The sequence below is a fragment of the Rhipicephalus microplus genome, chromosome 3 (assembly GCF_043290135.1).
Source record: "Rhipicephalus microplus isolate Deutch F79 chromosome 3, USDA_Rmic, whole genome shotgun sequence".
NCBI lineage: Eukaryota > Metazoa > Arthropoda > Arachnida > Ixodida > Ixodidae > Rhipicephalus > Rhipicephalus microplus.
Genome location: NC_134702.1, coordinates 158301231 through 158321137, shown reverse-complemented (window position 1 = coordinate 158321137; position 19907 = coordinate 158301231). Strand labels below are relative to the sequence as shown.

Genomic DNA, 19907 nt, shown 5'->3' with positions numbered 1-19907 from the left:
GCTCCGTCCCTTTGCGTTCTCCGGCGTGGTCTAGTGGCTAGGTTATCTGGCCCTCACCCAGGAGACCCGGGTTCGATTCGCGGTGTCGGAAGTATTTTCTTTTATCTGCTATCATCAAGTCTCCAAATTGCGCACGCTGTATAACTGCAATACTTTTACCCTGTTGGTCGAATGGCTAAGCGATCGCTCCGTCCCTCTCCGTTCTCCGGCATGGTCTAGTGGCTAGGATACCTAGCTCTCACCCAGGAGGCCTGGATTCGATTCCCGGTGTCGGAAGTATTTGCTTTTATCTGCTGTTATCAAGTCTCCAATTTGCGCACGGTATGTAACTTGAATAGTTTCACCCTGTTGGCCGAATGGCTAAGCGATCGCTCCGTCCCTCTACGTTCTCTGGCATGGTCTAGTGGCTTGGACACCTGGCTCTCACCCAGGAGGCCCGGGTACGATTCCCGGTGTCGGAAGTATTTTTTATCTGCTATTATCAAGTATCCAATTTACGCACGCTATGTAACTTCAATACTTTTACCCTGTTGGCCAAATGGCTAAGCGATCGCTCCATCCCTCTCCGTTCTCCGGCATGGTCTAGTGGCTAGGATACCAGGCTCTCACCCAGGAGGCCCGGGTTCGATTCCCGGTGTCGAAAGTATTTTCTTTTATCTGCTATCATGAAGTCTCCAATTTGCGCAAGCTATGTAACTTCAATACTTTTACCCTGTTGGCCGAATCGCTAACCGATCGCTCCGTCCCTCTCCGTTCTCCGGCATGGTCTAGTGGCTAGGATACCTGGCTCTCATCAGGAGGCCCGGGTTCGATTTGCGGTGTCGGAAGTATTTTCTTTTAGCTGCTGTCATCAAGTCTTCAATTTGCGCACGCTATGTATCTTCAATAGTTTTACCCTGTTGGCCGAATGGCTAAGCGATCGCTCCGTCGCTCTCAAATCTCTGGCATGGTCTAGTGGCTAGGATACCTGGCTCTCACCCAGGAGGCCCGGGTTCGATTCCCGGTGTCGGAAGTATTTTTTATCTGCTATTATCAAGTATCCAATTTACGCACGCTATGTAACTTCAATACTTTTACCCTGTTGGCCAAATGGCTAAGTGATCGCTCCGTCCCTCTCCGTTGTCCAGCATGGTCTAGTGGCTAGGATACCTGGCTCTCACCCAGGAGGCCCGGGTTCGATTCCCGGTGTCGGAAGTATTTTCTTTTATCTGCTATCATCAAGTCTCCAATTTGCGCACGCTATGTAACTTCAATACTTTTACCCTGTTGGCCGAATCGCTAAGCGATCGCTCCGTCCCTCTCCGCTCTCCGGCATGGTCTAGTGGCTAGGATACAAGGCTCTCATCAGGAGGCCCGGGTAATATTTGCGGTGTCGGAAGTATTTTCTTTTAGCTGCTGTCATCAAGTCTTCAATTTGCGCACGCTATGTATCTTCAATAGTTTTACCCTGTTGGCCGAATGGCTAAGCGTTCGCTCCGTCCCTCTCAAATCTCTGGCATGGTCTAGTGGCTAGGATACCTGGCTCTCACCGAGCAGGCCCGGGTACGATTCCCGGTGTCAGAAGTTTTTTCTTTTATCTGCTGTCATCAAGTCTCCAATTTGCGCACGGTATGTAACTTCAATAGTTTTACCCTGTTGGCCGAATGGCTAAGCGATCTCTCCGTCCCTCTCCATTCTCCGGCATTGTCTAGTGTCTAGGATACCTGGCTCTCACCCAGGAAGCCCGGTTGCGATTCCTGGGGTCAGGAGTATTTTATTTTATTAGCTATCATCAAGTCTCCAAATTGCGCACGCTATGTATCTTCAATACTTCTACCTTGTTGGCCAAATGGCTAAGCGATCACTCCTTCTCCGTTCTCCGGCATGGTCTAGTGGCTAGGATACCTGGCTTTCACCCAGGAGGCCTGGATTCGATTCCCGGTGTCGGAAGTATTTTCTTTTATCTGCTGTGTTCAAGCCTCCAATTTGCGCATGCTTTATAACTTCAATACTTTTACCCTATTGGCCGAATATCTAAGCGATCGCTCCGTCCCTCTCCGTTCTCCGGCGTGGTCTAGTGGCTAGGAGATCTGGCTCTCACCCAGGAGACCCTGGTTCGATTCTTGGTGTCGAAAGTATTCTTTTATCTGCTGTCATCAAGTCTCCAATTTGCGCACGGTATGTAACTTGAATAGTTTCACCCTGTTGGCCGAATGGCTAAGCGATCGCTCCGTCCCTCTCCGTTCTCTGACATGGTCTAGTGGCTTGGACACCTGGCTCTCACCCAGGAGGCCCGGGTACGATTCCCGGTGTCGGAAGTATTTTTTATCTGCTATTATCAAGTATCCGATTTACGCACGCTATGTAACTTCAATACTTTTACCCTGTTGGCCGAATCGCTAAGTGATCGATCCGTCCCTCTCCGTTCTCCAGCATGGTCTAGTGGCTAGGATACCTGGCTCTCACCCAGGAGGCCCGGGTTCGATTCCCGGTGTCGGAAGTATTTTCTTTTATCTGCTATCATCAAGTCTCCAATTTGCGCACGCTATGTAACTTCAAAACTTTTACCCTGTTGGCCGAATCGCTAAGCGATCGCTCAGTCCCTCTCCCTTCTCCGGCATGGTCTAGTGGCTAGGATACTTAGCTCTCACCCAGGAAGCCTGAATTCGATTCCCGGTGTTGGAAGTATTTTCTTTTATCTGCTGTCATCAAGTCTCCAATTTGCGCACGGTATGTAACTTGAATAGTTTCACCCTGTTGGCCGAATGGCTAAGCGATCGCTCCGTCTCTCTACGTTCTCTGGCATGGTCTAGTGGCTTGGACACCTGGCTCTCACCCAGGAGGCCCGGGTACGATTCCCGGTGTCGGAAATATTTTTTATCTGCTATTATCCAATTATCCAATTTACACACGCTATGTAACTTCAATACTTTTACCCTGTTGGCCAAATGGCTAAGCGATCGCTCCGTCCTTCTCCGTTCTCCGGCATGGTCTAGTGGCTAGGATACCTGGCTTTCACCCAGGAGGTCCGGGTTCGATTCCCGGTGTCGGAAGTGTTTTCTTTTATCTGCTGTCATCAAGTCTCCAATTTGCGCATGCTATGTAACTTCAACAGTTTTACCCTGTTGGCCGAATGGCTAAGCGATCGCTCCGTCCCTCTCCGTTCTACAGCATGATCTAGTGTCTAGGATACATATTGCGCTCTCACGCAGGAGGCCCGCGTCCGATTCCCGGTGTCGGAAGTTTTTTTTCATCTGCTATCATCAAGTCTCCAATTCGCGCATGCTATATAACTTCAATACTTTTACGCTGTTGGCCGAATGGCTAAGCGATCGCTCTGTCCCTCTCCGTTCTCCGGCATGGTCTAGTGGCTTGGATACCTGGCTCTCACCCAGGAGGCCCGCGTGCGATTCCCGGTGTCGCAAGTATTTTTTTACCTGCTATCATCAAGTCTCCAATTTGCGCATACTATATAACTTCAATACTTTTACCCTGTTGGCCGAATGGCAAAGCGATCGCTCAGTCCCTCTCCGTTCTTCGGCATGGTCTAGTGGCTGGGATACCTAGCTCTCACCCAGGAGGCCTGGATTCGATTCCCGGTGTCGGAAGTATTTTCTTTTATCTGCTGTCTTCAAGCCTCCAGTTTGCGCATGCTTTGTAACTTCAATACTTTTACCCTGTTGGCCGAATATCTAAGCGATTGCTCCGTCCCTCTCCGTTCTCCGGCGTGGTCTAGTGGCTAGGATATCTGGCTCTCACCCAGGAGACCCTGGTTCTATTCTTGGTGTCGGAAGTATTCTTTTATCTGCTGTCATCAAGTCTCCAATTTGCGCACGGTATGTAACTTGAATAGTTTCACCCTGTTGGCCGAATGGCTAAGCGATCGCTCCGTCCCTCTCTGTTCTCTGGCATGGTCTAGTGGCTTGGACACCTGGCTATCACCCAGGAGGCCCGGGTACAATTCCCGGTGTCGGATGTATTTTTTATCTGCTATTATCAAGTATCCAATTTACGCACGCTATGCAACTTCAATACTTTTACCCTGTTGGCCAAATGGCTAAGTGATCGCTCCGTCCCTCTCCGTTCTCCGGCATGGTCTAGTGGCTAGGATACCTGGCTCTCACCCAGGAGGCCCGGGTTCGATTCCCGGTGTCGGAAGTATTTTCTTTTATCTGCTATTATCAAGTCTCCAATTTGCGCACGCTATGTAACTTCAATACTTTTACCCTGTTGGCCGAATCGCTAAGCGATCGCTCCGTCCCTCTCCTTTCTCCGGCATGGTCTAGTGTCTAGGATACCTGGCTTTCACCCAGGAGGCCCGGGTTCGATTCCCGGTGTCGGAAGTATTTTCTTTTATCTGCTGTCATCAAGTCTCCGATTTGCGCACGCTATGTAACTTCAAAAGTTTTACCCTGTTGGCCGAATGGCTAAGCGATCGCTCCGTCCCTCTCCGTTCTACAGCATGGTCTAGTGTCTAGGATACCTATGGCGCTCTCACCCAGGAGGCCCGCGTCCGATTCCCGGTGTCGGAAGTATTTTTTCATCTATCATCAAGTCTCCAATTTGCGCATGCTATATAACTTCAATACTTTTACCCTGTTGGCCGAATGGCTAAGCGATCGCTCTGTCCCTCTCCGTTCTCCGGCATGGTCTAGTGGCTTGGATACCTGGCTCTCACCCAGGAGGCCCGCGTGCGATTCCCGGTATCGGAAGTATTCTTTTATCTGCTATCATCAAGTCTCCAATTCGCGCATACTATATAACTTCAATACTTTTACCCTGTTGGCCGAATGGCTAAGCGATCGCTCAGTCCCTCTCCGTTCTCCGGTATGGTCTAGTGTCTAGGATACCTATGGCGCTCTCACCCAGGAGGCCCGCGTCGGATTCCCGGTGTCGGAAGTATTTTTTATCTGCTATAATCAAGTCTCTAATTTTCCATGCTATATAACTTGAATAGTTTCACCCTGTTGGCCGAATGGCTAAGCGATTGCTCCGTCCCTCTACGTTCTCTGGCATGGTCTAGTGGCTTGGATACTTGGCTCTCACCCAGGAGGCCCGGGTACGATTCCCGGTGTCGGGAGTATTTTTTATCTGCTATTATCAAGTCTCGAATTTGCGCACGCTATGTAACTTCAATACTTTTACCCTGTTGCCCGAATGGCTAAGCGATCTTTCCGTTACTCTCCGTTCTCCGGCATGGTCTAGTGTCTAGGATACCTGGCTCTCACCCAGGAGGCCCGGGTTCGATTCACGGTGTCGGAAGTATTTTCTTTTATCTGCTATCATCAAGTCTCCAATTTGCGCACGCTGTATAACTGCAATACTTTTACCCTGTTGGTCGAATGGCTAAGCGATCGCTCCGTCCCTCTCCGTTCCCCGGCATGGTCTAGTGGCTAGGATACCTAGCTCTCACCCAGGAGGCCTGGATTCGATTGCCGGTGTCGGAAGTATTTTCTTTTATCTGCTGTCATCAAGTCTCCAATTTGCGCACGGTATGTAACTTGAATAGTTTCACCCTGTTGGCCGAATGGCTAAGCGATCGCTCCGTCCCTCTACGTTCTCTGGCATGGTCTAGTGGCTTGGACACCTGGCTCTCACCCAGGATGCCCGGGTACGATTCCCGGTGTCGGAAGTATTTTTATCTGCTATTATCAAATATCCAATTTACGCACGCTATGTAACTTCAATACTTTTACCCTGTTGGCCAAATGGCTAAGCGATCGCTCCGTCCTTCTCCGTTCTCCGGCATGGTCTAGTGGCTAGGATACCTGGCTCTCACCCAGGAGGCCCGGGTTCGATTCCCGGTGTCGGAAGTATTTTCTTTTATCTGCTGTCATCAAGTCTCCAATTTGCGCACGCTATGTAACTTCAATACTTTTACCCTGTTGGCCGAATCGCTAAGCGATCGCTCCGCCCCTCTCCTTTCTCCGGCATGGTCTAGTGGCTAGGATACCAGGCTTTCACCCAGGAGGCCCGGGTTCGATTCCCGGTGTCGGAAGTATTTTCTTTTATCTGCTGTCATCAAGTCTCCGATTTGCGCACGCTATGTAACTTCAATAGTTTTACCCTGTTGGTCGAATGGCTAAGCGATCGCTCCGTCCCTCTCCGTTCTACAGCATGGTCTAGTGTCTAGGATACCTATGGCGCTCTCACCCAGGAGGCCCGCGTCCGATTCCCGGTGTCGGAAGTATTTTTTCATCTATCATCAAGTCTCCAATTTGCGCATGCTATATAACTTCAATACTTTTACCCTGTTGGCCGAATGGCTAATCGATCGCTCTGTCCCTCTCCGTTCTCCGGCATGGTCTAGTGGCTTGGATACCTGGCTCTCACCCAGGAGGCCCGGGATCGATTCCCGGTGTCGGAAGTATTTTCTTTTATCTGCTGTCATCAAGTCTCCGATTTGCGCACGCTATGTAACTTCAATAGTTTTACCCTGTTGGCCGAATGGCTAAGCGATCGCTCAGTCCCTCTCCGTTCTCCGGCATGGTCTAGTGTCTAGGATACCTATGGCGCTCTCACCCAGGAGGCCCGCGTCCGATTCCCGGTGTCGGAAGTATTTTTTTATCTGCTATCATCAAGTCTCTAATTTTCCATGCTATATAACTTGAATAGTTTCACCCTGTTGGCCGAATGGCTAAGCGATCGCTCTGTCCCTCTCCGTTCTCCGGCATGGTCTAGTGGCTTGGATACCTGGCTCTCACCCAGGAGGCCCGCGTGCGATTCCCGGTATCGGAAGTATTCTTTTATCTGCTATCATCAAGTCTCCAATTCGCGCATACTATATAACTTCAATACTTTTACCCTGTTGGCCGAATGGCTAAGCGATCGCTCAGTCCCTCTCCGTTCTCCGGCATGGTCTAGTGTCTAGGATACCTATGGCGCTCTCACCCAGGAGGCCCGCGTCGGATTCCCGGTGTCGGAAGTATTTTTTATCTGCTATAATCAAGTCTCTAATTTTCCATGCTATATAACTTGAATAGTTTCACCCTGTTGGCTGAATGGCTAAGCGATTGCTCCGTCCCTCTACGTTCTCTGGCATGGTCTAGTGGCTTGGATACTTGGCTCTCACCCAGGAGGCCCGGGTACGATTCCCGGTGTCGGGAGTATTTTTTATCTGCTATTATCAAGTCTCGAATTTGCGCACGCTATGTAACTTCAATACTTTTACCCTGTTGCCCGAATGGCTAAGCGATCTTTCCGTTACTCTCCGTTCTCCGGCATGGTCTAGTGTCTAGGATACCTGGCTCTCACCCAGGAGGCCCGGGTTCGATTCACGGTGTCGGAAGTATTTTCTTTTATCTGCTATCATCAAGTCTCCAATTTGCGCACGCTGTATAACTGCAATACTTTTACCCTGTTGGTCGAATGGCTAAGCGATCGCTCCGTTCCTCTCCGTTCCCCGGCATGGTCTAGTGGCTAGGATACCTAGCTCTCACCCAGGAGGCCTGGATTCGATTGCCGGTGTCGGAAGTATTTTCTTTTATCTGCTGTCATCAAGTCTCCAATTTGCGCACGGTATGTAACTTGAATAGTTTCACCCTGTTGGCCGAATGGCTAAGCGATCGCTCCGTCCCTCTACGTTCTCTGGCATGGTCTAGTGGCTTGGACACCTGGCTCTCACCCAGGATGCCCGGGTACGATTCCCGGTGTCGGAAGTATTTTTATCTGCTATTATCAAATATCCAATTTACGCACGCTATGTAACTTCAATACTTTTACCCTGTTGGCCAAATGGCTAAGCGATCGCTCCGTCCTTCTCCGTTCTCCGGCATGGTCTAGTGGCTAGGATACCTGGCTCTCACCCAGGAGGCCCGGGTTCGATTCCCGGTGTCGGAAGTATTTTCTTTTATCTGCTGTCATCAAGTCTCCAATTTGCGCACGCTATGTAACTTCAATACTTTTACCCTGTTGGCCGAATCGCTAAGCGATCGCTCCGCCCCTCTCCTTTCTCCGGCATGGTCTAGTGGCTAGGATACCAGGCTTTCACCCAGGAGGCCCGGGTTCGATTTCCGGTGTCGGAAGTATTTTCTTTTATCTGCTGTCATCAAGTCTCCGATTTGCGCACGCTATGTAACTTCAATAGTTTTACACTGTTGGTCGAATGGCTAAGCGATCGCTCCGTCCCTCTCCGTTCTACAGCATGGTCTAGTGTCTAGGATACCTATGGCGCTCTCACCCAGGAGGCCCGCGTCCGATTCCCGGTGTCGGAAGTATTTTTTCATCTATCATCAAGTCTCCAATTTGCGCATGCTATATAACTTCAATACTTTTACCCTGTTGGCCGAATGGCTAATCGATCGCTCTGTCCCTCTCCGTTCTCCGGCATGGTCTAGTGGCTTGGATACCTGGCTCTCACCCAGGAGGCCCGGGATCGATTCCCGGTGTCGGAAGTATTTTCTTTTATCTGCTGTCATCAAGTCTCCGATTTGCGCACGCTATGTAACTTCAATAGTTTTACCCTGTTAGCCGAATGGCTAAGCGATCGCTCAGTCCCTCTCCGTTCTCCGGCATGGTCTAGTGTCTAGGATACCTATGGCGCTCTCACCCAGGAGGCCCGCGTCCGATTCCCGGTGTCGGAAGTATTTTTTTATCTGCTATCATCAAGTCTCTAATTTTCCATGCTATATAACTTGAATAGTTTCACCCTGTTGGCCGAATGGCTAAGCGATCGCTCCGTCCCTCTCCGTTCTCTGGCATGGTCTAGTGGCTTGGATACCTGGCTCTCACCCAGGAGGCCCGGGTACGATTCCCGGTGTCGGAAGTATTTTTTATCTGCTATTATCAAGTCTCCAATTTGCGCACGCTATGTAACTTCAATACTTTTACCCTGTTGCCCGAATGGCTAAGCGATCTTTCCGTTACGCTCCGTTCTCCGGCATGGTCTAGTGTCTAGGATACCTGGCTCTCACCCAGGAGGCCCGGTTGCGATTCCCGGTGTCGGAGGTATTTTCTTTTATATGCTATCATCAAGTCTCCAATTTGCGCATGGTATGTAACTTCAATAGTTTTACCGTGTTGGTCAAATGGCTAAGCGATCGCTCCGTCCCTTTGCGTTCTCCGGCGTGGTCTAGTGGCTAGGTTATCTGGCCCTCACCCAGGAGACCCGGGTTCGATTCGCGGTGTCGGAAGTATTTTCTTTTATCTGCTATCATCAAGTCTCCAAATTGCGCACGCTGTATAACTGCAATACTTTTACCCTGTTGGTCGAATGGCTAAGCGATCGCTCCGTCCCTCTCTGTTCTCCGGCATGGTCTAGTGGCTAGGATACCTAGCTCTCACCCAGGAGGCCTGGATTCGATTCCCGGTGTCGGAAGTATTTTCTTTTATCTGCTGTTATCAAGTCTCCAATTTGCGCACGGTATGTAACTTGAATAGTTTCACCCTGTTGGCCGAATGGCTAAGCGATCGCTCCGTCCCTCTACGTTCTCTGGCATGGTCTAGTGGCTTGGACACCTGGCTCTCACCCAGGAGGCCCGGGTTCGATTTGCGGTGTCGGAAGTATTTTCTTTTAGCTGCTGTCATCAAGTCTTCAATTTGCGCACGCTATGTATCTTCAATAGTTTTACCCTGTTGGCCGAATGGCTAAGCGATCGCTCCGTCCCTCTCCGTTCTCTGGCATGGTCTAGTGGCTAGGATACTTAGCTCTCACCCAGGAGGCCCGGGATCGATTCCCGGTGTCGGAAGTATTTTCTTTTATCTGCTGTCATCAAGTCTCCAATTTGCGCACGGTATGTAACTTGAATAGTTTCACCCTGTTGGCCGAATGGCTAAGCGATCGCTCAGTCCCTCTCCGTTCTCCGGCATGGTCTAGTGTCTAGGATACCTATGGCGCTCTCACCCAGGAGGCCCGCGTCCGATTCCCGGTGTCGGAAGTATTTTTTTATCTGCTATCATCAAGTCTCTAATTTTCCATGCTATATAACTTGAATAGTTTCACCCTGTTGGCCGAATGGCTAAGCGATCGCTCCGTCCCTCTCCGTTCTCTGGCATGGTCTAGTGGCTTGGATACCTGGCTCTCACCCAGGAGGCCCGGGTACGATTCCCGGTGTCGGAAGTATTTTTTATCTGCTATTATCAAGTCTCCAATTTGCGCACGCTATGTAACTTCAATACTTTTACCCTGTTGCCCGAATGGCTAAGCGATCTTTCCGTTACGCTCCGTTCTCCGGCATGGTCTAGTGTCTAGGATACCTGGCTCTCACCCAGGAGGCCCGGTTGCGATTCCCGGTGTCGGAGGTATTTTCTTTTATATGCTATCATCAAGTCTCCAATTTGCGCATGGTATGTAACTTCAATAGTTTTACCGTGTTGGTCAAATGGCTAAGCGATCGCTCCGTCCCTTTGCGTTCTCCGGCGTGGTCTAGTGGCTAGGTTATCTGGCCCTCACCCAGGAGACCCGGGTTCGATTCGCGGTGTCGGAAGTATTTTCTTTTATCTGCTATCATCAAGTCTCCAAATTGCGCACGCTGTATAACTGCAATACTTTTACCCTGTTGGTCGAATGGCTAAGCGATCGCTCCGTCCCTCTCTGTTCTCCGGCATGGTCTAGTGGCTAGGATACCTAGCTCTCACCCAGGAGGCCTGGATTCGATTCCCGGTGTCGGAAGTATTTTCTTTTATCTGCTGTTATCAAGTCTCCAATTTGCGCACGGTATGTAACTTGAATAGTTTCACCCTGTTGGCCGAATGGCTAAGCGATCGCTCCGTCCCTCTACGTTCTCTGGCATGGTCTAGTGGGTTGGACACCTGGCTCTCACCCAGGAGGCCCGGGTTCGATTCCCGGTGTCGGAAGTATTTTCTTTTATCTGCTATCATGAAGTCTCCAATTTGCGCACGCTATGTAACTTCAATACTTTTACCCTGTTGGCCGAATCGCTAACCGATCGCTCCGTCCTTCTCCGTTCTCCGGCATGGTCTAGTGGCTAGGATACCTGGCTTTCACCCAGGAGGTCCGGGTTCGATTCCCGGTGTCGGAAGTGTTTTCTTTTATCTGCTGTCATCAAGTCTCCAATTTGCGCATGCTATGTAACTTCAACAGTTTTACCCTGTTGGCCGAATGGCTAAGCGATCGCTCCGTCCCTCTCCGTTCTACAGCATGATCTAGTGTCTAGGATACATATTGCGCTCTCACGCAGGAGGCCCGCGTCCGATTCCCGGTGTCGGAAGTTTTTTTTCATCTGCTATCATCAAGTCTCCAATTCGCGCATGCTATATAACTTCAATACTTTTACGCTGTTGGCCGAATGGCTAAGCGATCGCTCTGTCCCTCTCCGTTCTCCGGCATGGTCTAGTGGCTTGGATACCTGGCTCTCACCCAGGAGGCCCGCGTGCGATTCCCGGTGTCGCAAGTATTTTTTTACCTGCTATCATCAAGTCTCCAATTTGCGCATACTATATAACTTCAATACTTTTACCCTGTTGGCCGAATGGCAAAGCGATCGCTCAGTCCCTCTCCGTTCTTCGGCATGGTCTAGTGGCTGGGATACCTAGCTCTCACCCAGGAGGCCTGGATTCGATTCCCGGTGTCGGAAGTATTTTCTTTTATCTGCTGTCTTCAAGCCTCCAGTTTGCGCATGCTTTGTAACTTCAATACTTTTACCCTGTTGGCCGAATATCTAAGCGATTGCTCCGTCCCTCTCCGTTCTCCGGCGTGGTCTAGTGGCTAGGATATCTGGCTCTCACCCAGGAGACCCTGGTTCTATTCTTGGTGTCGGAAGTATTCTTTTATCTGCTGTCATCAAGTCTCCAATTTGCGCACGGTATGTAACTTGAATAGTTTCACCCTGTTGGCCGAATGGCTAAGCGATCGCTCCGTCCCTCTCTGTTCTCTGGCATGGTCTAGTGGCTTGGACACCTGGCTATCACCCAGGAGGCCCGGGTACATTTCCCGGTGTCGGATGTATTTTTTATCTGCTATTATCAAGTATCCAATTTACGCACGCTATGCAACTTCAATACTTTTACCCTGTTGGCCAAATGGCTAAGTGATCGCTCCGTCCCTCTCCGTTCTCCGGCATGGTCTAGTGGCTAGGATACCTGGCTCTCACCCAGGAGGCCCGGGTTCGATTCCCGGTGTCGGAAGTATTTTCTTTTATCTGCTATTATCAAGTCTCCAATTTGCGCACGCTATGTAACTTCAATACTTTTACCCTGTTGGCCGAATCGCTAAGCGATCGCTCCGTCCCTCTCCTTTCTCCGGCATGGTCTAGTGTCTAGGATACCTGGCTTTCACCCAGGAGGCCCGGGTTCGATTCCCGGTGTCGGAAGTATTTTCTTTTATCTGCTGTCATCAAGTCTCCGATTTGCGCACGCTATGTAACTTCAAAAGTTTTACCCTGTTGGCCGAATGGCTAAGCGATCGCTCCGTCCCTCTCCGTTCTACAGCATGGTCTAGTGTCTAGGATACCTATGGCGCTCTCACCCAGGAGGCCCGCGTCCGATTCCCGGTGTCGGAAGTATTTTTTCATCTATCATCAAGTCTCCAATTTGCGCATGCTATATAACTTCAATACTTTTACCCTGTTGGCCGAATGGCTAAGCGATCGCTCTGTCCCTCTCCGTTCTCCGGCATGGTCTAGTGGCTTGGATACCTGGCTCTCACCCAGGAGGCCCGCGTGCGATTCCCGGTATCGGAAGTATTCTTTTATCTGCTATCATCAAGTCTCCAATTCGCGCATACTATATAACTTCAATACTTTTACCCTGTTGGCCGAATGGCTAAGCGATCGCTCAGTCCCTCTCCGTTCTCCGGTATGGTCTAGTGTCTAGGATACCTATGGCGCTCTCACCCAGGAGGCCCGCGTCGGATTCCCGGTGTCGGAAGTATTTTTTATCTGCTATAATCAAGTCTCTAATTTTCCATGCTATATAACTTGAATAGTTTCACCCTGTTGGCCGAATGGCTAAGCGATTGCTCCGTCCCTCTACGTTCTCTGGCATGGTCTAGTGGCTTGGATACTTGGCTCTCACCCAGGAGGCCCGGGTACGATTCCCGGTGTCGGGAGTATTTTTTATCTGCTATTATCAAGTCTCGAATTTGCGCACGCTATGTAACTTCAATACTTTTACCCTGTTGCCCGAATGGCTAAGCGATCTTTCCGTTACTCTCCGTTCTCCGGCATGGTCTAGTGTCTAGGATACCTGGCTCTCACCCAGGAGGCCCGGGTTCGATTCACGGTGTCGGAAGTATTTTCTTTTATCTGCTATCATCAAGTCTCCAATTTGCGCACGCTGTATAACTGCAATACTTTTACCCTGTTGGTCGAATGGCTAAGCGATCGCTCCGTCCCTCTCCGTTCCCCGGCATGGTCTAGTGGCTAGGATACCTAGCTCTCACCCAGGAGGCCTGGATTCGATTGCCGGTGTCGGAAGTATTTTCTTTTATCTGCTGTCATCAAGTCTCCAATTTGCGCACGGTATGTAACTTGAATAGTTTCACCCTGTTGGCCGAATGGCTAAGCGATCGCTCCGTCCCTCTACGTTCTCTGGCATGGTCTAGTGGCTTGGACACCTGGCTCTCACCCAGGATGCCCGGGTACGATTCCCGGTGTCGGAAGTATTTTTATCTGCTATTATCAAATATCCAATTTACGCACGCTATGTAACTTCAATACTTTTACCCTGTTGGCCAAATGGCTAAGCGATCGCTCCGTCCTTCTCCGTTCTCCGGCATGGTCTAGTGGCTAGGATACCTGGCTCTCACCCAGGAGGCCCGGGTTCGATTTCCGGTGTCGGAAGTATTTTCTTTTATCTGCTGTCATCAAGTCTCCAATTTGCGCACGCTATGTAACTTCAATACTTTTACCCTGTTGGCCGAATCGCTAAGCGATCGCTCCGCCCCTCTCCTTTCTCCGGCATGGTCTAGTGGCTAGGATACCAGGCTTTCACCCAGGAGGCCCGGGTTCGATTCCCGGTGTCGGAAGTATTTTCTTTTATCTGCTGTCATCAAGTCTCCGATTTGCGCACGCTATGTAACTTCAATAGTTTTACCCTGTTGGTCGAATGGCTAAGCGATCGCTCCGTCCCTCTCCGTTCTACAGCATGGTCTAGTGTCTAGGATACCTATGGCGCTCTCACCCAGGAGGCCCGCGTCCGATTCCCGGTGTCGGAAGTATTTTTTCATCTATCATCAAGTCTCCAATTTGCGCATGCTATATAACTTCAATACTTTTACCCTGTTGGCCGAATGGCTAATCGATCGCTCTGTCCCTCTCCGTTCTCCGGCATGGTCTAGTGGCTTGGATACCTGGCTCTCACCCAGGAGGCCCGGGATCGATTCCCGGTGTCGGAAGTATTTTCTTTTATCTGCTGTCATCAAGTCTCCGATTTGCGCACGCTATGTAACTTCAATAGTTTTACCCTGTTGGCCGAATGGCTAAGCGATCGCTCAGTCCCTCTCCGTTCTCCGGCATGGTCTAGTGTCTAGGATACCTATGGCGCTCTCACCCAGGAGGCCCGCGTCCGATTCCCGGTGTCGGAAGTATTTTTTTATCTGCTATCATCAAGTCTCTAATTTTCCATGCTATATAACTTGAATAGTTTCACCCTGTTGGCCGAATGGCTAAGCGATCGCTCTGTCCCTCTCCGTTCTCCGGCATGGTCTAGTGGCTTGGATACCTGGCTCTCACCCAGGAGGCCCGCGTGCGATTCCCGGTATCGGAAGTATTCTTTTATCTGCTATCATCAAGTCTCCAATTCGCGCATACTATATAACTTCAATACTTTTACCCTGTTGGCCGAATGGCTAAGCGATCGCTCAGTCCCTCTCCGTTCTCCGGCATGGTCTAGTGTCTAGGATACCTATGGCGCTCTCACCCAGGAGGCCCGCGTCGGATTCCCGGTGTCGGAAGTATTTTTTATCTGCTATAATCAAGTCTCTAATTTTCCATGCTATATAACTTGAATAGTTTCACCCTGTTGGCTGAATGGCTAAGCGATTGCTCCGTCCCTCTACGTTCTCTGGCATGGTCTAGTGGCTTGGATACTTGGCTCTCACCCAGGAGGCCCGGGTACGATTCCCGGTGTCGGGAGTATTTTTTATCTGCTATTATCAAGTCTCGAATTTGCGCACGCTATGTAACTTCAATACTTTTACCCTGTTGCCCGAATGGCTAAGCGATCTTTCCGTTACTCTCCGTTCTCCGGCATGGTCTAGTGTCTAGGATACCTGGCTCTCACCCAGGAGGCCCGGGTTCGATTCACGGTGTCGGAAGTATTTTCTTTTATCTGCTATCATCAAGTCTCCAATTTGCGCACGCTGTATAACTGCAATACTTTTACCCTGTTGGTCGAATGGCTAAGCGATCGCTCCGTTCCTCTCCGTTCCCCGGCATGGTCTAGTGGCTAGGATACCTAGCTCTCACCCAGGAGGCCTGGATTCGATTGCCGGTGTCGGAAGTATTTTCTTTTATCTGCTGTCATCAAGTCTCCAATTTGCGCACGGTATGTAACTTGAATAGTTTCACCCTGTTGGCCGAATGGCTAAGCGATCGCTCCGTCCCTCTACGTTCTCTGGCATGGTCTAGTGGCTTGGACACCTGGCTCTCACCCAGGATGCCCGGGTACGATTCCCGGTGTCGGAAGTATTTTTATCTGCTATTATCAAATATCCAATTTACGCACGCTATGTAACTTCAATACTTTTACCCTGTTGGCCAAATGGCTAAGCGATCGCTCCGTCCTTCTCCGTTCTCCGGCATGGTCTAGTGGCTAGGATACCTGGCTCTCACCCAGGAGGCCCGGGTTCGATTCCCGGTGTCGGAAGTATTTTCTTTTATCTGCTGTCATCAAGTCTCCAATTTGCGCACGCTATGTAACTTCAATACTTTTACCCTGTTGGCCGAATCGCTAAGCGATCGCTCCGCCCCTCTCCTTTCTCCGGCATGGTCTAGTGGCTAGGATACCAGGCTTTCACCCAGGAGGCCCGGGTTCGATTTCCGGTGTCGGAAGTATTTTCTTTTATCTGCTGTCATCAAGTCTCCGATTTGCGCACGCTATGTAACTTCAATAGTTTTACACTGTTGGTCGAATGGCTAAGCGATCGCTCCGTCCCTCTCCGTTCTACAGCATGGTCTAGTGTCTAGGATACCTATGGCGCTCTCACCCAGGAGGCCCGCGTCCGATTCCCGGTGTCGGAAGTATTTTTTCATCTATCATCAAGTCTCCAATTTGCGCATGCTATATAACTTCAATACTTTTACCCTGTTGGCCGAATGGCTAATCGATCGCTCTGTCCCTCTCCGTTCTCCGGCATGGTCTAGTGGCTTGGATACCTGGCTCTCACCCAGGAGGCCCGGGATCGATTCCCGGTGTCGGAAGTATTTTCTTTTATCTGCTGTCATCAAGTCTCCGATTTGCGCACGCTATGTAACTTCAATAGTTTTACCCTGTTGGCCGAATGGCTAAGCGATCGCTCAGTCCCTCTCCGTTCTCCGGCATGGTCTAGTGTCTAGGATACCTATGGCGCTCTCACCCAGGAGGCCCGCGTCCGATTCCCGGTGTCGGAAGTATTTTTTTATCTGCTATCATCAAGTCTCTAATTTTCCATGCTATATAACTTGAATAGTTTCACCCTGTTGGCCGAATGGCTAAGCGATCGCTCCGTCCCTCTCCGTTCTCTGGCATGGTCTAGTGGCTTGGATACCTGGCTCTCACCCAGGAGGCCCGGGTACGATTCCCGGTGTCGGAAGTATTTTTTATCTGCTATTATCAAGTCTCCAATTTGCGCACGCTATGTAACTTCAATACTTTTACCCTGTTGCCCGAATGGCTAAGCGATCTTTCCGTTACGCTCCGTTCTCCGGCATGGTCTAGTGTCTAGGATACCTGGCTCTCACCCAGGAGGCCCGGTTGCGATTCCCGGTGTCGGAGGTATTTTCTTTTATATGCTATCATCAAGTCTCCAATTTGCGCATGGTATGTAACTTCAATAGTTTTACCGTGTTGGTCAAATGGCTAAGCGATCGCTCCGTCCCTTTGCGTTCTCCGGCGTGGTCTAGTGGCTAGGTTATCTGGCCCTCACCCAGGAGACCCGGGTTCGATTCGCGGTGTCGGAAGTATTTTCTTTTATCTGCTATCATCAAGTCTCCAAATTGCGCACGCTGTATAACTGCAATACTTTTACCCTGTTGGTCGAATGGCTAAGCGATCGCTCCGTCCCTCTCTGTTCTCCGGCATGGTCTAGTGGCTAGGATACCTAGCTCTCACCCAGGAGGCCTGGATTCGATTCCCGGTGTCGGAAGTATTTTCTTTTATCTGCTGTTATCAAGTCTCCAATTTGCGCACGGTATGTAACTTGAATAGTTTCACCCTGTTGGCCGAATGGCTAAGCGATCGCTCCGTCCCTCTACGTTCTCTGGCATGGTCTAGTGGCTTGGACACCTGGCTCTCACCCAGGAGGCCCGGGTTCGATTCCCGGTGTCGGAAGTATTTTCTTTTATCTGCTATCATGAAGTCTCCAATTTGCGCACGCTATGTAACTTCAATACTTTTACCCTGTTGGCCGAATCGCTAACCGATCGCTCCGTCCCTCTCCGTTCTCCGGCATGGTCTAGTGGCTAGGATACCTGGCTCTCATCAGGAGGCCCGGGTTCGATTTGCGGTGTCGGAAGTATTTTCTTTTAGCTGCTGTCATCAAGTCTTCAATTTGCGCACGCTATGTATCTTCAATAGTTTTACCCTGTTGGCTGAATGGCTAAGCGATCGTTCCGTCGCTCTCAAATCTCTGGCATGGTCTAGTGGCTAGGATACCTGGCTCTCACCCAGGAGGCCCGGGTTCGATTCCCGGTGTCGGAAGTATTTTTTATCTGCTATTATCAAGTATCCAATTTACGCACGCTATGTAACTTCAATACTTTTACCCTGTTGGCCAAATGGCTAAGCGATCGCTCCGTCCCTCTCCGTTGTCCAGCATGGTCTAGTGGCTAGGATACCTGGCTCTCACCCAGGAGGCCCGGGTTCGATTCCCGGTGTCGGAAGTATTTTCTTTTATCTGCTATCATCAAGTCTCCAATTTGCGCACGCTATGTAACTTCAATACTTTTACCCTGTTGGCCGAATCGCTAAGCGATCGCTCCGTCCCTCTCCGCTCTCCGGCATGGTCTAGTGGCTAGGATACAAGGCTCTCATCAGGAGGCCCGGGTAATATTTGTGGTGTCGGAAGTATTTTCTTTTAGCTGCTGTCATCAAGTCTTCAATTTGCGCACGCTATGTATCTTCAATAGTTTTACCCTGTTGGCCGAATGGCTAAGCGTTCGCTCCGTCCCTCTCAAATCTCTGGCATGGTCTAGTGGCTAGGATACCTGGCTCTCACCGAGCAGGCCCGGGTACGATTCCCGGTGTGAGAAGTTTTTTCTTTTATCTGCTGTCATCAAGTCTCCAATTTGCGCACGGTATGTAACTTCAATAGTTTTACCCTGTTGGCCGAATGGCTAAGCGATCTCTCCGTCCCTCTCCATTCTCCGGCATTGTCTAGTGTCTAGGATACCTGGCTCTCACCCAGGAAGCCCGGTTGCGATTCCTGGGGTCAGGAGTATTTTATTTTATCAGCTATCATCAAGTCTCCAAATTGCGCACGCTATGTATCTTCAATACTTCTACCTTGTTGGCCAAATGGCTAAGCGATCACTCCGTCCTTCTCCGTTCTCCAGCATGGTCTAGTGGCTAGGATACCTGGCTTTCACCCAGGAGGCCCGGGTTCGATTCCCGGGGTCGGAAGTATTTTCTTTTACCTGCTGTCATCAAGTCTCCGATTTGCGCACGCTATGTAACTTCAATAGTTTTACCCTGTTGGTCGAATGGCTAAGCGATCGCTCCGTCCCTCTCCGTTCTACAGCATGGTCTAGTGTCTAGGAACCTATGGCGCTCTCACCCAGGAGGCCCGCGTCCGATTCCTGGTGTCGGAAGTATTTTTACATCTATCATCAAGTCTCCAATTTGCGCATGCTATATAACTTCAATACTTTTACCCTGTTGGCCGAATGGCTAATCGATCGCTCTGTCCCTCTCCGTTCTCCGGCATGGTCTAGTGGCTTGGATACCTGGCTCTCACCCAGGAGGCCCGGGATCGATTCCCGGCGTCGGAAGTATTTTCTTTTATCTGCTGTCATCAAGTCTCCGATTTGCGCACGCTATGTAACTTCAATAGTTTTACCCTGTTGGCCGAATGGCTAAGCGATCGCTCAGTCCCTCTCCGTTCTCCGGCATGGTCTAGTGTCTAGGATACCTAAGGTGCTCTCACCCAGGAGGCCCGCGTCCGATTCCCGGTGTCGGAAGTATTTTTTTATCTGCTATCATCAAGTCTCTAATTTTCCATGCTATATAACTTGAATAGTTTCACCCTGTTGGCCGAATGGCTAAGCGATCGCTCCGTCCCTCTCCGTTCTCTGGCATGGTCTAGTGGCTTGGATACCTGGCTCTCACCCAGGAGGCCCGGGTACGATTCCCGGTGTCGGAAGTATTTTTTATCTGCTATTATCAAGTCTCCAATTTGCGCACGCTATGTAACTTCAATACTTTTACCCTGTTGCCCGAATGGCTAAGCGATCTTTCCGTTACGCTCCGTTCTCCGGCATGGTCTAGTGTCTAGGATACCTGGCTCTCACCCAGGAGGCCCGGTTGCGATTCCCGGTGTCGGAGGTATTTTCTTTTATATGCTATCATCAAGTCTCCAATTTGCGCATGGTATGTAACTTCAATAGTTTTACCGTGTTGGTCAAATGGCTAAGCGATCGCTCCGTCCCTTTGCGTTCTCCGGCGTGGTCTAGTGGCTAGGTTATCTGGCCCTCACCCAGGAGACCCGGGTTCGATTCGCGGTGTCGGAAGTATTTTCTTTTATCTGCTATCATCAAGTCTCCAAATTGCGCACGCTGTATAACTGCAATACTTTTACCCTGTTGGTCGAATGGCTAAGCGATCGCTCCGTCCCT

General features: G+C 50.2%; 50 non-coding genes across 50 annotated transcripts; all 50 read left to right on the top strand.

Annotated features, from left to right (window-relative positions):
- The first annotated feature begins 204 nt into the window (after nucleotides 1-204).
- Nucleotides 205-276, top strand: TRNAE-CUC (transfer RNA glutamic acid (anticodon CUC)). The gene has a single exon. It is a non-coding gene; the product is annotated as a tRNA-Glu (tRNA).
- A 113-nt stretch (nucleotides 277-389) lies between these two features.
- On the top strand, nucleotides 390-461 carry TRNAE-CUC (transfer RNA glutamic acid (anticodon CUC)). The gene has a single exon. It is a non-coding gene; the product is annotated as a tRNA-Glu (tRNA).
- A 110-nt stretch (nucleotides 462-571) lies between these two features.
- Nucleotides 572-643, top strand: TRNAE-CUC (transfer RNA glutamic acid (anticodon CUC)). The gene has a single exon. It is a non-coding gene; the product is annotated as a tRNA-Glu (tRNA).
- A 297-nt stretch (nucleotides 644-940) lies between these two features.
- On the top strand, nucleotides 941-1012 carry TRNAE-CUC (transfer RNA glutamic acid (anticodon CUC)). The gene has a single exon. It is a non-coding gene; the product is annotated as a tRNA-Glu (tRNA).
- Nucleotides 1013-1122: 110 nt separating this feature from the next.
- TRNAE-CUC (transfer RNA glutamic acid (anticodon CUC)) lies at nucleotides 1123-1194 on the top strand. The gene has a single exon. It is a non-coding gene; the product is annotated as a tRNA-Glu (tRNA).
- Nucleotides 1195-1857: 663 nt separating this feature from the next.
- On the top strand, nucleotides 1858-1929 carry TRNAE-UUC (transfer RNA glutamic acid (anticodon UUC)). Its single transcript has one exon. It is a non-coding gene; the product is annotated as a tRNA-Glu (tRNA).
- Nucleotides 1930-2225: 296 nt separating this feature from the next.
- TRNAE-CUC (transfer RNA glutamic acid (anticodon CUC)) lies at nucleotides 2226-2297 on the top strand. Its single transcript has one exon. It is a non-coding gene; the product is annotated as a tRNA-Glu (tRNA).
- Nucleotides 2298-2407: 110 nt separating this feature from the next.
- On the top strand, nucleotides 2408-2479 carry TRNAE-CUC (transfer RNA glutamic acid (anticodon CUC)). The gene has a single exon. It is a non-coding gene; the product is annotated as a tRNA-Glu (tRNA).
- Nucleotides 2480-2777: 298 nt separating this feature from the next.
- On the top strand, nucleotides 2778-2849 carry TRNAE-CUC (transfer RNA glutamic acid (anticodon CUC)). The gene has a single exon. It is a non-coding gene; the product is annotated as a tRNA-Glu (tRNA).
- Nucleotides 2850-2960: 111 nt separating this feature from the next.
- On the top strand, nucleotides 2961-3032 carry TRNAE-UUC (transfer RNA glutamic acid (anticodon UUC)). Its single transcript has one exon. It is a non-coding gene; the product is annotated as a tRNA-Glu (tRNA).
- An 851-nt stretch (nucleotides 3033-3883) lies between these two features.
- Nucleotides 3884-3955, top strand: TRNAD-AUC (transfer RNA aspartic acid (anticodon AUC)). The gene has a single exon. It is a non-coding gene; the product is annotated as a tRNA-Asp (tRNA).
- A 110-nt stretch (nucleotides 3956-4065) lies between these two features.
- On the top strand, nucleotides 4066-4137 carry TRNAE-CUC (transfer RNA glutamic acid (anticodon CUC)). The gene has a single exon. It is a non-coding gene; the product is annotated as a tRNA-Glu (tRNA).
- Nucleotides 4138-4250: 113 nt separating this feature from the next.
- On the top strand, nucleotides 4251-4322 carry TRNAE-UUC (transfer RNA glutamic acid (anticodon UUC)). The gene has a single exon. It is a non-coding gene; the product is annotated as a tRNA-Glu (tRNA).
- An 847-nt stretch (nucleotides 4323-5169) lies between these two features.
- On the top strand, nucleotides 5170-5241 carry TRNAE-CUC (transfer RNA glutamic acid (anticodon CUC)). Its single transcript has one exon. It is a non-coding gene; the product is annotated as a tRNA-Glu (tRNA).
- Nucleotides 5242-5539: 298 nt separating this feature from the next.
- On the top strand, nucleotides 5540-5611 carry TRNAE-CUC (transfer RNA glutamic acid (anticodon CUC)). Its single transcript has one exon. It is a non-coding gene; the product is annotated as a tRNA-Glu (tRNA).
- A 109-nt stretch (nucleotides 5612-5720) lies between these two features.
- On the top strand, nucleotides 5721-5792 carry TRNAE-CUC (transfer RNA glutamic acid (anticodon CUC)). The gene has a single exon. It is a non-coding gene; the product is annotated as a tRNA-Glu (tRNA).
- Nucleotides 5793-5905: 113 nt separating this feature from the next.
- TRNAE-UUC (transfer RNA glutamic acid (anticodon UUC)) lies at nucleotides 5906-5977 on the top strand. Its single transcript has one exon. It is a non-coding gene; the product is annotated as a tRNA-Glu (tRNA).
- A 297-nt stretch (nucleotides 5978-6274) lies between these two features.
- Nucleotides 6275-6346, top strand: TRNAE-CUC (transfer RNA glutamic acid (anticodon CUC)). Its single transcript has one exon. It is a non-coding gene; the product is annotated as a tRNA-Glu (tRNA).
- An 849-nt stretch (nucleotides 6347-7195) lies between these two features.
- Nucleotides 7196-7267, top strand: TRNAE-CUC (transfer RNA glutamic acid (anticodon CUC)). Its single transcript has one exon. It is a non-coding gene; the product is annotated as a tRNA-Glu (tRNA).
- A 298-nt stretch (nucleotides 7268-7565) lies between these two features.
- On the top strand, nucleotides 7566-7637 carry TRNAE-CUC (transfer RNA glutamic acid (anticodon CUC)). Its single transcript has one exon. It is a non-coding gene; the product is annotated as a tRNA-Glu (tRNA).
- Nucleotides 7638-7746: 109 nt separating this feature from the next.
- On the top strand, nucleotides 7747-7818 carry TRNAE-CUC (transfer RNA glutamic acid (anticodon CUC)). The gene has a single exon. It is a non-coding gene; the product is annotated as a tRNA-Glu (tRNA).
- Nucleotides 7819-7931: 113 nt separating this feature from the next.
- On the top strand, nucleotides 7932-8003 carry TRNAE-UUC (transfer RNA glutamic acid (anticodon UUC)). Its single transcript has one exon. It is a non-coding gene; the product is annotated as a tRNA-Glu (tRNA).
- Nucleotides 8004-8300: 297 nt separating this feature from the next.
- Nucleotides 8301-8372, top strand: TRNAE-CUC (transfer RNA glutamic acid (anticodon CUC)). Its single transcript has one exon. It is a non-coding gene; the product is annotated as a tRNA-Glu (tRNA).
- A 299-nt stretch (nucleotides 8373-8671) lies between these two features.
- Nucleotides 8672-8743, top strand: TRNAE-CUC (transfer RNA glutamic acid (anticodon CUC)). The gene has a single exon. It is a non-coding gene; the product is annotated as a tRNA-Glu (tRNA).
- A 480-nt stretch (nucleotides 8744-9223) lies between these two features.
- On the top strand, nucleotides 9224-9295 carry TRNAE-CUC (transfer RNA glutamic acid (anticodon CUC)). Its single transcript has one exon. It is a non-coding gene; the product is annotated as a tRNA-Glu (tRNA).
- A 298-nt stretch (nucleotides 9296-9593) lies between these two features.
- TRNAE-CUC (transfer RNA glutamic acid (anticodon CUC)) lies at nucleotides 9594-9665 on the top strand. The gene has a single exon. It is a non-coding gene; the product is annotated as a tRNA-Glu (tRNA).
- A 299-nt stretch (nucleotides 9666-9964) lies between these two features.
- On the top strand, nucleotides 9965-10036 carry TRNAE-CUC (transfer RNA glutamic acid (anticodon CUC)). The gene has a single exon. It is a non-coding gene; the product is annotated as a tRNA-Glu (tRNA).
- Nucleotides 10037-10516: 480 nt separating this feature from the next.
- On the top strand, nucleotides 10517-10588 carry TRNAE-CUC (transfer RNA glutamic acid (anticodon CUC)). Its single transcript has one exon. It is a non-coding gene; the product is annotated as a tRNA-Glu (tRNA).
- Nucleotides 10589-10701: 113 nt separating this feature from the next.
- Nucleotides 10702-10773, top strand: TRNAE-CUC (transfer RNA glutamic acid (anticodon CUC)). The gene has a single exon. It is a non-coding gene; the product is annotated as a tRNA-Glu (tRNA).
- Nucleotides 10774-10886: 113 nt separating this feature from the next.
- TRNAE-UUC (transfer RNA glutamic acid (anticodon UUC)) lies at nucleotides 10887-10958 on the top strand. Its single transcript has one exon. It is a non-coding gene; the product is annotated as a tRNA-Glu (tRNA).
- A 1033-nt stretch (nucleotides 10959-11991) lies between these two features.
- On the top strand, nucleotides 11992-12063 carry TRNAE-CUC (transfer RNA glutamic acid (anticodon CUC)). Its single transcript has one exon. It is a non-coding gene; the product is annotated as a tRNA-Glu (tRNA).
- A 113-nt stretch (nucleotides 12064-12176) lies between these two features.
- On the top strand, nucleotides 12177-12248 carry TRNAE-UUC (transfer RNA glutamic acid (anticodon UUC)). Its single transcript has one exon. It is a non-coding gene; the product is annotated as a tRNA-Glu (tRNA).
- Nucleotides 12249-13095: 847 nt separating this feature from the next.
- TRNAE-CUC (transfer RNA glutamic acid (anticodon CUC)) lies at nucleotides 13096-13167 on the top strand. The gene has a single exon. It is a non-coding gene; the product is annotated as a tRNA-Glu (tRNA).
- A 298-nt stretch (nucleotides 13168-13465) lies between these two features.
- TRNAE-CUC (transfer RNA glutamic acid (anticodon CUC)) lies at nucleotides 13466-13537 on the top strand. Its single transcript has one exon. It is a non-coding gene; the product is annotated as a tRNA-Glu (tRNA).
- Nucleotides 13538-13646: 109 nt separating this feature from the next.
- Nucleotides 13647-13718, top strand: TRNAE-CUC (transfer RNA glutamic acid (anticodon CUC)). The gene has a single exon. It is a non-coding gene; the product is annotated as a tRNA-Glu (tRNA).
- Nucleotides 13719-13831: 113 nt separating this feature from the next.
- On the top strand, nucleotides 13832-13903 carry TRNAE-UUC (transfer RNA glutamic acid (anticodon UUC)). Its single transcript has one exon. It is a non-coding gene; the product is annotated as a tRNA-Glu (tRNA).
- A 297-nt stretch (nucleotides 13904-14200) lies between these two features.
- TRNAE-CUC (transfer RNA glutamic acid (anticodon CUC)) lies at nucleotides 14201-14272 on the top strand. Its single transcript has one exon. It is a non-coding gene; the product is annotated as a tRNA-Glu (tRNA).
- Nucleotides 14273-15121: 849 nt separating this feature from the next.
- TRNAE-CUC (transfer RNA glutamic acid (anticodon CUC)) lies at nucleotides 15122-15193 on the top strand. Its single transcript has one exon. It is a non-coding gene; the product is annotated as a tRNA-Glu (tRNA).
- Nucleotides 15194-15491: 298 nt separating this feature from the next.
- TRNAE-CUC (transfer RNA glutamic acid (anticodon CUC)) lies at nucleotides 15492-15563 on the top strand. Its single transcript has one exon. It is a non-coding gene; the product is annotated as a tRNA-Glu (tRNA).
- Nucleotides 15564-15672: 109 nt separating this feature from the next.
- On the top strand, nucleotides 15673-15744 carry TRNAE-CUC (transfer RNA glutamic acid (anticodon CUC)). The gene has a single exon. It is a non-coding gene; the product is annotated as a tRNA-Glu (tRNA).
- Nucleotides 15745-15857: 113 nt separating this feature from the next.
- On the top strand, nucleotides 15858-15929 carry TRNAE-UUC (transfer RNA glutamic acid (anticodon UUC)). Its single transcript has one exon. It is a non-coding gene; the product is annotated as a tRNA-Glu (tRNA).
- A 297-nt stretch (nucleotides 15930-16226) lies between these two features.
- Nucleotides 16227-16298, top strand: TRNAE-CUC (transfer RNA glutamic acid (anticodon CUC)). Its single transcript has one exon. It is a non-coding gene; the product is annotated as a tRNA-Glu (tRNA).
- A 299-nt stretch (nucleotides 16299-16597) lies between these two features.
- Nucleotides 16598-16669, top strand: TRNAE-CUC (transfer RNA glutamic acid (anticodon CUC)). Its single transcript has one exon. It is a non-coding gene; the product is annotated as a tRNA-Glu (tRNA).
- A 480-nt stretch (nucleotides 16670-17149) lies between these two features.
- TRNAE-CUC (transfer RNA glutamic acid (anticodon CUC)) lies at nucleotides 17150-17221 on the top strand. Its single transcript has one exon. It is a non-coding gene; the product is annotated as a tRNA-Glu (tRNA).
- A 113-nt stretch (nucleotides 17222-17334) lies between these two features.
- TRNAE-CUC (transfer RNA glutamic acid (anticodon CUC)) lies at nucleotides 17335-17406 on the top strand. Its single transcript has one exon. It is a non-coding gene; the product is annotated as a tRNA-Glu (tRNA).
- A 297-nt stretch (nucleotides 17407-17703) lies between these two features.
- Nucleotides 17704-17775, top strand: TRNAE-CUC (transfer RNA glutamic acid (anticodon CUC)). The gene has a single exon. It is a non-coding gene; the product is annotated as a tRNA-Glu (tRNA).
- A 110-nt stretch (nucleotides 17776-17885) lies between these two features.
- TRNAE-CUC (transfer RNA glutamic acid (anticodon CUC)) lies at nucleotides 17886-17957 on the top strand. Its single transcript has one exon. It is a non-coding gene; the product is annotated as a tRNA-Glu (tRNA).
- A 667-nt stretch (nucleotides 17958-18624) lies between these two features.
- On the top strand, nucleotides 18625-18696 carry TRNAE-UUC (transfer RNA glutamic acid (anticodon UUC)). The gene has a single exon. It is a non-coding gene; the product is annotated as a tRNA-Glu (tRNA).
- Nucleotides 18697-18992: 296 nt separating this feature from the next.
- TRNAE-CUC (transfer RNA glutamic acid (anticodon CUC)) lies at nucleotides 18993-19064 on the top strand. Its single transcript has one exon. It is a non-coding gene; the product is annotated as a tRNA-Glu (tRNA).
- A 299-nt stretch (nucleotides 19065-19363) lies between these two features.
- Nucleotides 19364-19435, top strand: TRNAE-CUC (transfer RNA glutamic acid (anticodon CUC)). Its single transcript has one exon. It is a non-coding gene; the product is annotated as a tRNA-Glu (tRNA).
- The last annotated feature ends 472 nt before the right edge of the window (nucleotides 19436-19907 follow it).